Genomic DNA, 12,817 nt, shown 5'->3' on the forward strand with positions numbered 1-12,817 from the left:
GTTAAGGATCTGTCAAACCTATGTACTACCTATATTGCTATAGGGGTTAGAAGCTTGGACCCTCTTATAGGCAGACTTGGAATGGCTATAGGTATTCCATATGTGCTATCAGCATCAAATCCTGAGCATAAAGTGATTTGACTTTGTGCCAAATGTCACAGTCTCACAAAAATCCATCCATCCTTCCTTCAATCACTCATTATATTCACAAGCAAGGTTGCATGCTCTTGGGTCATGTCAACAGGATGGACAAAAACACCCCAGCACACCATGACCTCAAACTCTCCATTGATTCACAAAGAGGTGCACATCCCAATCTTCCCTGATGTCATCCATGGGGCCACCCCACCGATTCATGGATTCACAGGATTGAGCCAGATCCAGGAATTCCATTATGTGAGTCTTGGTGTGATGCCATCAACTGTGGTCACTGTCTGGTGCAACAATTCCCAGGAGACGATGCATGTTTGATGTAGTGGGGCAGGGATGGTGCACATTGTCCTCCGCACTGCAATCACTGGAGTGTACCAAGAAAATATAATCCCAGGAAACTAGGGTTTATGTGAAACATGAGGGATTATATTTATCAACTTTATTCTAACTAGTGTAACTGCAGGGAACTCTACAGGTTAACTATACATAGTAAAAACCTGTATTTCCTTTTTTAAATTTAAAATTTGTTGTCTCTCAATTTGTATGCCCCTTGTTCTTGAATTGGGGGAGATCATAAAAAGGAGTAACCTGATGTAGAGAAAGTAAACCAATCATTTTCTAGGCCTTTACTACTTATCTATCTTTTTTTCTAAACTGCATAGTCCTAGCACTTTTTCTAAACTACATAGTCCCCTGTATGGAAGCTTTTGCATACATCCATTCATTCACATCTTTAAACACAAGATGGCAGAGAGTGTATGGATGCCAAAGTGAAATGTTTGGCACTTGCCAGTGCAGGAACAATATGCAACTGCATTAGCTGTGCAAGAGACCACGATAGCCCCAGAGTAGTGATTTAAATTCTGACACAACCTTTCCAACTGCATTGCCTGCTCAAGAGTAGTGTGGGCTGGAAAGCAGCAATTACATTTTATGACAAATGTCAGGTTTCAAAATTTGTTTGTATTCTTCATTGCAACCAATATGAACCCTTAAAAAAAATTATGAACAAATGAGACCCACCCCAGAAGAGCCAGTAGCCCTGTGGTTAAGACACTCACCTGGGAGTGGGAGACCTGGGTTCCAGTTCCTGCTCCCAAGTGAGCATTCAGACCTGGGTCTCCCACATCCCAGGTGAGTGCCCTAACCCCTGAGCTGCTGAGTATAAGAGTCGCACCACCTCCTACTTCTTATGGGGTTTTTTTTGCCTAAATCGTCTTGTGAATCTAACCCTTAAAATCAAAATGTTTCAGTAGAAAATGCTGAAATGGCTCACTTCAACTATTCTGTCTCTGTTTTTTTTTCATTTTGAACCCCAAATTTGTAACTAGTTTCTATCAATCTGGTGAATATTTTTGATCAACCCAAAACTGCAGTTTTCAGCAAATAAACTATTCGTCTGAAAAACTCCTGCCAGCTCTAGTTGTAACATTAACCATAAGTGAGTATTTAAAACACTTAGTTTTATATCAATTTTGTTGCCTGCAGGATGTGCCAAGATTTTGAATACCAAAGTGAATCAACCCCTTTCTGTAAAGAATAGGGTCTGCTTATTTACTGTAAGGGTCTCTGTTACTAGGCTCTTCCCAGGTCCTAAAGAATCTTTGTATGGCCTTTGGCTTTTAGAAGAGACTTGATTTCTTTTTTTCCATTCTTCTCATCCAGTTTATTTCTCCCCCTGGAGATTTTTATCTCTTGTAGTTTATTTCTTAACTGTGCAAGAGCTGAGCTAACAATTTTTTTTGTCATGTAACAGATCTTTAACATTTCCAGTGAAAGTAGGGAGGAGATCTAGCCAAAGAAGCTGTGTTTTTGTTCATTATGCTTTTTAGAAAATATCTTGTCTGACTTTGAAGCTCCACTTTCCCCTAGGGCTTTTTAAGCCATTTATTTTTAAACAAGTCAACACCAAAGAAAGAGCTCAGTGGTGGGTTTTTTTTTGTTTTTGTTTTTCCCCCTTCAGTCTTTGTGCCTCCAGCACTCAGTTGTGCCTTTAAGGCACTGGCCTATGCTGGGGGTGGTGTGAAACTTCACTTCTGAAGTAGGAGCTCTGGGAGGCAGTGTGCCTCTGGTAAGCAGTAACACCATTCAGACCTGCCTAGTGCATAGTGAGAGGACTGCCTGCTGTTATGCTCCTTTAAGTGCTGCAATGTGTGCTCACTTCTACAGCTAGCCAACTCTGATATTTAGTGTGTTGAGAGAAAGGGACCATGACCCCACCTTTCCCTACCCCTTTTATGGTGGCTAGAGTTCTCAGTGGCACCAAAAAGAAGCTTTTATTTCACATTTTTTATGTTCTATATTGTATGCATGTTAGTGATGTACAACTCTGCTTCACTAAAAGCTAGTTCCTGAGAGCTCAGTTGATACTAAAAAAATGATAATTCATGCCTACAAAACAGATGCGGAAAAGAACCAACATTAAAAATGTCTGGGGCTCCTTTTTGGACAGATCTCAAGGTACATCATTTTAGGCTTTCCAAATCCTGCTGATGTAATGTTCCTGTTGATGTTGCTAAAAATATGTATGATTTATTTTTATTTTTTATAATAATAAAAAAGAGCCACCTATCCAAATGTCCTAGGCACCCTGAACACCAGTTAGAAAAACCAAAATAAAATTAAAACTCTCCAGAAGTTTGTCCCCTGACAGCCAACAAGATGAAGCCTTCTACTAAATATAAAACACAAAATAGGGAAATAACCTCCATCAAACTCAATCCTCTGTAGTAAAAAAAGGAAATTTATAATCAATAAAACTTCGATTTTTGGGATGTTCATTTAGGAAAATAACTATTAAAAACCCAGTGCTTCCATTTATTTTCTCAGGGCTTGATCTTTATTCATTTTATTTCTTCTTTATGATATTCCTTATCCTGTGTGGATGAACTAATGAGGATGGGATCAAGCCACAAGTGATCTTCCCAGAGGCCTGGCACACAAGGACATAGTGCTCTAGCACAAATTAGCAATGCTAGATACCCAGAGCGTACAGGGAAAAGCTGTTTGAAACCCCTATTTTTTCCTGTACTGGGGGGGAGAGCAGAGGGGAACAGGAAAAACACCCAGTTTAAAAAATTTCAGTTGAAAAATCTTGGTTTTGCACAGAAAAAATTAAGTTTAGAATTTTCCTGTTAGAAAATTGAAAAATGTTGAAATCACTTCCCCACAGAATTTTAGTCTTAATGTTTTTCTGATAGGAAAATGTACTAGTTCTAGTACAGTGAGAGAACAGTCATGGCCTGAGCCCTTCAACCACCTCAAACTGGCTCAGTGGGTAGGAGACAGCACATGTTGTAAGCTTTAAAAGGAGTTACTTGGTGCTGCCTTTGTGTGGAGCAGGGGCGGCTCTAGCCATTTTGCCATCCCAAGCATGGCAGCACGCCGCGGGGGGTGCTCTGCTGGTCACCGGTCCTGCGGCTCCGGTGAACCTCCCAACAGGCGTGCTTGCGGATGCTCCACTGAAGCCGTGGGACCAGCGGACCCTCTGCAGGAACGCCTGCGGGAGGTCCACTGGAGCCGCCTGCCGCCCTCCCGGCAATGGCAGAGCGCCCCCCGCGGCATGCCGCCCCAAGCATGTGCTTGGCGTGCTGGGGCCTGGAGCCGCCCCTGGTGGGGAGTCAGTGCCAGCATTTAGTTTTGTGCCATTCCACACATTCCATCCCAAATGCAGGCACTGGCTAAGGGTATGTCTACACTATAATTAAAAACCTGCAGCTGGTCCATGCCAGTGACTCTGTCTCCCAGGGGTTGGGCTGTGGGGCTGTTTGATTGCAGTGTAGCTGTCTGGGCTTAGGCTGGAGCCCAGGTTCTAGGACCCTGTGAGGTTAGAGGGTCCCAGAGCTCAGGCTGCAGCCCAAGCTGGGACATCTAAGAACATAAGAACATAAGAAAGGCCGTACCGGGTCAGACCAAAGGTCCATCTAGCCCAGTATCTGTCTACCGACAGTGGCCAATGCCAGGTGCCCCTGAGGGAGTGAACCTAACAGGCAATGATCAAGTGATCTCTCTCCTGCCATCCATCTCCATCCTCTGACAAACAGAGGCTAGGGACACCATTCTTACCCATCCTGGCTAATAGCCATTTATGGACTTAGCCACCATGAATTTATCCAGTCCCCTTTTAAACATTGTTATAGTCCTAGCCTTCACAACCTCCTCAGGTAAGGAGTTCCACAAGTTGACTGTGTGCTGCGTGAAGAAGAACTTCCTTTTATTTGTTTTAAACCTGCTGCCTATTAATTTCATTTGGTGACCCCTAGTTCTTGTATTATGGGAATAAGTAAATAACTTTTCCTTATCCACTTTCTCAACATCACTCATGATTTTATATACCTCTATCATGTCCCCCCTTAGTCTTCTCTTTTCCAAACTGAAGAGTCCTAGCCTCTTTAATCTTTCCTCATATGGGACCCTCTCTAAACCCCTAATCATTTTAGTTGCTCTTTTCTGAACCTTCTCTAGTGCTAGAATATCTTTTTTGTGGTGAGGAGACCACATCTGTACACAGTATTCGAGATGTGGGCGTACCATGGATTTATATAAGGGCAATAATATATTCTCAGTCTTATTCTCTATCCCCTTTTTAATGATTCCTAACATCCTGTTTGCTTTTTTGACCGCCTCTGCACACTGCGTGGACATCTTCAGAGAACTATCCACGATAACTCCAAGATCTTTTTCCTGTCTCGTTGTAGCTAAATTAGCCCCCATCATGTTGTATGTATAGTTGGGGTTATTTTTTCCAATGTGCATTACTTTACATTTATCCACATTAAATTTCATTTGCCATTTTGTTGCCCAATCACTTAGTTTTGTGAGATCTTTTTGAAGTTCTTCACAATCTGCTTTGGTCTTAACTATCTTGAGTAGTTTAGTATCATCTGCAAACTTTGCCACCTCACTGTTTACCCCTTTCTCCAGATCATTTATGAATAAATTGAATAGGATTGGTCCCAGGACTGACCCTTGGGGAACACCACTAGTTACCCCTCTCCATTCTGAGAATTTACCATTAATTCCTACCCTTTGTTCCCTGTCCTTTAACCAGTTCTCAATCCATGAAAGGACCTTTCCTTTTATCCCATGACAGCTTAATTTACATAAGAGCCTTTGGTGAGGGACCTTGTCAAAGGCTTTCTGGAAATCTAAGTACACTATGTCCACCGGATCCCCCTTGTCCACATGTTTGTTGACCCCTTCAAAGAACTCTAATAGATTAGTAAGACACGATTTCCCTTTACAGAAACCATGTTGACTATTGCTCAAGAGTTTATGTTTTTCTATGTGTCTGACAATTTTATTCTTTACTATTGTTTCAACTAATTTGCCCGGTACCGACGTTAGACTTAGCGGTCTGTAATTGCCGGGATCACCCCTAGAGCCCTTTTTAAATATTGGCGTTACATTAGCTAACTTCCAGGCATCGGGTACCGAAGCCGATTTAAAGGACAGGTTACAAACCTTAGTTAATAGTTCCACAACTTCACATTTGAGTTCTTTCAGAACTCTTGGGTGAATGCCATCTGGTCCCGGTGACTTGTTAATGTTGAGTTTATCAATTAATTCCAAAACCTCCTCTAGTGACACTTCAATCTGTGACAGTTCCTCAGATTTGTCACCTACAAAAGCCAGCTCAGGTTTCGGAATCTCCCTAACATCCTCAGCCGTGAAGACTGAAGCAAAGAATCCATTTAGTTTCTCCGCAATGACTTTATCATCTTTAAGCGCTCCTTTTGTATTTTCATCATCAAGGGGCCCCACTGGTTGTTTAGCAGGCTTCCTGCTTCTGATGTACTTAAAAAACATTTTGTTATTATCTTTGGAGTTTTTGGCTAGCCGTTCTTCAAACTCCTCTTTGGCTTTTCTTATTACACTCTTGCACTTAAGTTGGCAGTTTTTGTGCTCCTTTCTATTTGCCTCACTAGGATTTGACTTCCACTTTTTAAAGGAAGTCTTTTTATCTCTCACTGCTTCTTTTACATGGTTGTTAAGCCACGGTGGCTCTTTTTTAGTTCTTTTACTGTTTTTCTTAATTTGGGGTATACATTGAAGTTGGGCCTCTATTATGGTGTCTTTAAAAAGGGCCCACACAACTTGCAGGGATTTCACTTTAGTCACTGTACCTTGTAACTTTGTCTAACTAACCCCTCATTTTTGTATAGTTCCCCCTTTGAAATTAAAGGCCACAGTGTTGGGCAGTTGAGATGTTCTTCCCACCACAGGGATGTTGAATGCTATTGTATTATGGTCACTATTTCCAAGCGGTCCTGCTATAGTTACCTCTTGGACCAGCTCCTGCGCTCCACTCAGGATTAAATCTAGAGTCGCCTCTCCCTTTGTGGGTTCCCGTACCAGCTGCTCCATGAAGCAGTCATTTAAAGTATCGAGAAATTTTATCTCTGCATTTCGTCCAGAAGTGAAATGTTCCCAGTCAATATGGGGATAATTGAAATCCCCCACTATTATTGGGTTCTTAATTTTGATAGCCTCTCTAATTTCCCTTAGCATTTCATCATCACTATTACTGTCCTGGTCAGGAGGTCGATAATAGATTCCTACTGTTATATTTTTACTAGAGCATGAAATTTCTATCCATAGAGACTCTATGGAACCTGTGGATTCGCTTAAGATTTTTACTTCATTTGAATCTACACTTTCTTTAACATATAGTGCCACTCCTCCCCCTGCACGGCCTGTCCTGTCCTTCCGATATATTTTGTACCCCGGAATGATTGTGTTCCATTGATTGCTCTCAGTCCACCAGGTTTCTGTGACGCCTATTATATCTATATCCTCCTTGATCACAAGGCACTCTAGTTCACCCATCTTATTATTTAGACTTCTGGCATTTGTGTACAAGCACTTTAAAAACTTGTCCCTGTTTATTAGCCTGCCTTTTTCTGATGTGCCAGTTTCTTTTTTATGTGACTGTTTATCATCTGATCCGGCCCTTACATTATACTTCTCATTCCTCTGCTCCCGACTATAACCTGGAGATTCTCTATCATCAGACTCTCCCCTAAGAGAAGTCTGTGTCTGATCCACATGCTCCTCTGCAGCAGTCGGCTTTCCCCCATCTCCTAGTTTAAAAACTGCTCTACAACCTTTTTAATGTTTAGTGCCAGCAGTCTGGTTCCACTTTGGTTCAGGTGGAGCCCATCTCTCCTGTATAGGCTCCTCCCATCCCAGAAGTTTCCCCAGTTCCTAATGAACGTGAACCCCTCCTCTCTACACCATCGTCTCATCCACGCATTGAGACTCTGAAGCTCTGCCTGCCTACCTGGCCCTGTGCGTTGAACTGGGAGCATTTCTGAAAATGCCACCATAGAGGTCCTGGATTTCAGTCTCTTCCCTAGCAGCCTAAATTTGGCTTCCAGGACATCTCTCCTACCCTTCCCTATGTCATTGGTACCTACATGTACCACGACCACCGGCTCCTCCCCAGCACTACACATAAGTCTATCTAGATGCCTCGAGAGATCCGCAACCTTCGCACCAGGCAGGCAAGTCACCATACGGTTCTCCCGGTCATCACAGACCCAGCTATCTACATTTCTAATAATCGAATCTCCCATTACTAACTCCTAGAAACTGGAGTTCCCTCCCCCGGAGAGGCAACCTCAGTGCGAGAGGCAACCCCAGCACCATCTGGAAGGAGGGTCCCAACTACAGGAAGGTTTCCCTCTGCTCCCATCGACTGCTCTACTTCCCTGGGCCCTTCTTCCTCCTCAACAGCACAGGAGCTGTCTAAGCGGAGGTGGGACAATTCTACAGTGTCCCGGAAAGCCTCATCAACATACCTCTCTGCCTCTCTCAGCTCCTCCAGTTCCGCCACCCTGGCCTCCAAAGCCCGTACATGGTCTCTGAGGGCCAGGAGCTCCTTGCACCGACTGCACACATACGCCACCCGCCCACAGGGCAGGTAATCATACATGCGACAGTCAGTGCAATAAACTGGATAGCCCCCACTCTGCTGCTGGGCTTCTGCCTGCATTGTCTCCTAGTTAGTGAAAGGGTGGTTTACGGAAAGTAGTTTTGGACTGTGGTTAGGTTTATAGGTTTTAGGGGGGGCCCACGGGGACGGGGTTAGGGCTGCTGAGGGGCTCCCACTCCCTTCCCACTCCCCTTCTAAACTCCCTTGCGAAGCTCCCTGTTAGCAGCCCCTGGTCGCTTGTGCGTGGCTTTATAAAGCCCTGGCCTGAGTGAATGCCCCGCCCACTGATTAAGGCTCAGCCAATTACCAGAGGCTTCGAGCTTTCAAACCTGCCTCCAACTGCCAGCCAGAGCACACGGTCCCTCAAACAACCAAACAAACAAACAGACTGACAAACACAAGCTCAGCACACAGCAAGTAACCCCCAAACACAAACAAACACACACTACAGACAGTCACTTACCCCACAGATGCTGTATTAGCTCCTCCTTCACCTGGAGAACTCCCTTGCGAAACTCCCTGTTAGCCTCCAAATCTACACTACAATTAAACAGCTCCTGAGCTTGAGGTAGCTGGCATGGGCCAGCCATGGGTGTATAATTACAATGTAGACATTCCCTTTGTGCATTTACATGGAATTTGTGAAAGCAACTGGTCTGTGAGTCATTATGACCCTGGATGAGAGATGCCCTTGCTCACTTTTAGAACGGAAACTATTTTCTGTCTTTTCTGAGCTAGTAAGTGGCTAGAAACTGACTTTGAAAGGATGTGTTTGCTTATATGGGAATGATATTTTCAAAGGAGTTATTCTCTTTCAGTGGAAACTATTGTTTTAATAATAGCTATACATTCTGTTCGGTAATATATTTTAGGAGAAGCACAACTATTTTTAAAGTCACAAACAAGTATACTTTGATCCCCAAATATTTTATATGTTGTATCTATTTGGTCTGACAAATGTATTCTAATAGAGTTCAGATCTTTATTGTAAGATGATTTGTAAGTAGAGTTTGGCCAAACAGTATTCAACAAAAAAAATTCATTGACTAATTTACTCAACTTTTTTTTTAATGCTCAATAAGCTCTGTAGCTGACTGAATACTATTGAGTGAATGAATTATTCAGGGATAATAGTAATGTTTGTTGAATAAGCTTATTGGACAAATATGCTTTTCTGGTATGTGACTAGGTCTGTTAAGGCTTCAGTAATCTAATACAATTATTTATGGTACCACAAGTAAGAACAAATTGGTGTTCATGCTTGTCCTACAGTCCTTTTTGTGCCAACTGTACTGTAGGCTAGGTGTCAAACTCTCTCCCGGAATAGAGATTCCCTGTATTGAGCAAGAGCCTTATCTTTCAGGTCACTGCCTGACTCCTGCCCTCAGAGTGCTCTAACATAAGGGGCATTTTCAGGCAGGAAGCGGAAGTGTTGTTTTGGGGCAGTGACCAGCCACTGGTGTTCCTACTCCGCCGTGATTCTGCACTCCTGCAGTGGTCCTGGAATCACTACAGCAATGGTGCAGGCCCCAGAGTCCCCATCAGCTGCAGAAGGTGCCTCCTCCTGGTGCTTTTACTGGTTCTAGCACTGGGGCACGTTGTGTTCTGTCCATGGTGCCTAACATGAGAATTGTACATTATGATGACCCGTTAATGCTGACACATTTGCATTACAAAGGGTCATTCAAGATGTAAGTGTCTGACTTATTGGATCCCATTAAGGATTGGCAACTAAATTAGACAAGTTTACGTTCATTGCCTGTGTAGCTCCACTAACTTTAACATGGTTACGTGATGGATGAATTTGGCTCATTATGTAAAACATCATGGAACAAGCTGGAGGAAGAAAAGTAGGGGGTGAAAAACCAGGGTAAAAGGAATCCACATCACCAACTGAAGTCTGGGTGGGCTCTGTGTGTGTGTGTGTGTGTGTTCAGTACCTCATAAGAAATTCTTTGATTGTAGCATTTAGCCTCAGCCTATATGAACAATACTATAATAGTTGTCTAGTTTGGGCACACACAAAAATTGAGGTAGAGAATTAATTTCCCCTTAAAAATAAAAAAGGAGGATGTGATGTGGGCAGCGCTGATTAAGTTGTAATGTTGTAACTTGCACGTGAGCATCACTTATATAGGAACCCCAACATTACTAGGAGAATTCTAAGAGGCAGAAGCAGACTGTTGGAAATGACCAGTAATAAAAGATTGGATTTGTAACTCTCATCTTCATTGACTTCTCCTCAAAACAATGTATCGGATTGGAAAACGATATCCAATTGGAAGCAATTGTATTTCCATGAGGCTATGTGCCAAATAAAGCCTTCTGGAATGCTCTGTATCAAATATAGATAACCTGGACCTCTGATAACTTTTGGTAGTAAAGTAAAGAGTGCTGCTTTAAGTGTTTGGTTTTTGGTATTGGTGGGGAGGCGGTAGTTTCAAGTGCTCATAGTGAGACTATGTTATACAATGAGTGGGGTAGTATAAGTTAATGCATGAAATGGAGTGAATTTTTTTTAAAATGTCATTAACATAGTTGGGATTTCAGAGATGTCAATAGAAGACTGTACATGCTTTTGCTTGGGCTCATTTGCAGAGATGTATCTACACCAGTGACATATGTGAGAAGCTAGTGGCTCAGTTTCTGCCTTTGTGTGGCTAACAATGCACTGCCAGCAGGAAGCAATGAGGGATTAGAAGTGAGGCGCGACGCTTTCTAGGAAACAAACGGTTCCGTAATGTACTTGCACCTGAGTGTCCCTTCTAACTCTATACCTTCATGCAACTATTTGTTTCAGATATCCTTAAGGACAGCACACACTTTCATCTGTGTGAATCATAACACCTTTTGGTTGAACCAAATGCAAACACATTCAGTACAGTTAGCTATGGGTAGCTGCTGGTGCTTTTATGTATTGCTTGTGCTGTTCTGTTCCTAAAGGTTTTAGACTTAAGACAACAGTTCATACATACTGTCATTGTTTAGGTTTGTTTTTATATATGCAAACATAGGTGAGCGTGTCTATAAATGAAACTGAGGGGAATGACGGAGCGAGATACTTAGTCACGTAGCATAAGTGGATTTCAGTGAGACTCAATGGGAGTGTAGCAATATTGTGCTGTAAGTCTCTAACCTGAGTTACTGTGTGGCTTGTGACTGTAGATGGACATGATTACAGTACGTATAATACAAATACGTGTGTGTGGCTAATAGAAGATGTAACGTGGTACAACTAATGTGTCACAAACGAGAAATCCAGAGTAGAAAGCTTATGATACTGTATCTCACATTCAAAGCAAGACTAGGCAGAAAGAAATGAGATGCCCTCAAATGCATATTGCATTATCCAGTTTTAGAATTTCACAATTCTAATGCATTGCGTCTTTTCAATTGCTGTAACCATGGCAGTATCTTTGGGGAAACCTGACTGCAACAAGGGATATTGGTGTTTTCATTGCAAGGGAAAACTGTATCACAGCTGGGTTATCTTCCTTCTGTCCTCTATTACTGTGTCTTATAACTAAACAGCAGACACAAGGAACCATATGGTGTAAACCCTTTATAATCATTCAGAGGAGTTCCATACCACCCTAGCAGATCCTCAGGACTGCCATGCTTGCATGGAAGAAGGTGTCACACTGGTTCTCAACCATCCACTTCATGATCCTGACTCATGGACTCTTATAAAATGACAATGAGTTCATGTGCAGCGTCTACTGATCCTGGCTCCATTCTGGCTTGCACCAGGAAATTGAAAAGCCTCTCCCTGTATAATGGAGGGAAAAAAAGACATTGAATTGAATTGATTTCAATCACACCCCCACTCATAAAAATCTCTCTGGGTTGGTTTTCAAACCTGTGCCAATGAGTCAGATCAAAGCCTCTCAAATGCACATCTCCATTTGCATTTTCTAATAAACTTGGGAACAATTAGTTAAAATAGTTTTGCCAACTCACTATTTCGTTGCCAGTCTCATGGTGGTTGGTATCTTTGTTAAAGACTCAGCTGCTCAAATCCAGAGATTGCCTGAAAATGTTTAATTTAAACAAGTCGTTTGGTTGATGAGAAAAGCTTACCAACCCAGTGAGAGCACCCAAAAGGCTCAGAAAGCAGAAGGCATTTAAAGAAGGAAACACTTTAAACAACCTCATGATTTAAGCCAAACTTTTTGGGGCCCAATTAATGACTTTTGAACACTTGTGGTTGGTTTATTGAAGAGGTCTAGAATGTTAAGTCTTTGCCTCAGAGATGCTGTAGATGCTTCATTGACAATTGGGTTGGAATTCTTTTATGTCACACATCTTACATCATAGCTGGCTGTTCTGCAAATACAAGAAAAGGCTTTAGGTCAGATCCTTAGCTAGAATAAAAGTACAGTTAGACAATGGTGTTACAATCAGTGTTTTCCATTATCATTAATTGAGCTACACTCTTACTCCACATGAGGCTCTGGCCCCAAACGTGTTAAAAAATAAATCTTGCAGAGTGGCTGACCTGGTGACCCAGTAGCAGTCAGGGGAAGTAAAATTTTATTTAAAGCTCAGACATCACTTCTGTATTTGGGTGTGCAGGAGAACCAGTATGCTGAGTCCCAAAGGAGTGACTGCTAGGCTGTTATGACAGTAGTTTGTGTTGTAGAGTGCCTCACAATAAAGAAGAGAGAAGACTCAGTTAGAGTGAATATAAAGGTGATTCTTTAAGTCAACTGACACAAACAAGACCCC

General features: G+C 42.4%; 1 long non-coding RNA gene across 1 annotated transcript; it reads right to left on the bottom strand.

The window, feature by feature from the left end:
- Nucleotides 1-11,636: 11,636 nt before the first annotated feature.
- On the bottom strand, nucleotides 11,637-12,342 carry LOC120396854. Its single transcript, XR_005593452.1, has 2 exons — nucleotides 12,050-12,342; nucleotides 11,637-11,858 (listed from the first exon to the last, which is right to left on the bottom strand). It is a non-coding gene; the product is annotated as an uncharacterized LOC120396854 (long non-coding RNA).
- Nucleotides 12,343-12,817: the final 475 nt, after the last annotated feature.

Source organism: Mauremys reevesii, linkage group 2, assembly GCF_016161935.1.
Source record: "Mauremys reevesii isolate NIE-2019 linkage group 2, ASM1616193v1, whole genome shotgun sequence".
NCBI lineage: Eukaryota > Metazoa > Chordata > Testudines > Geoemydidae > Mauremys > Mauremys reevesii.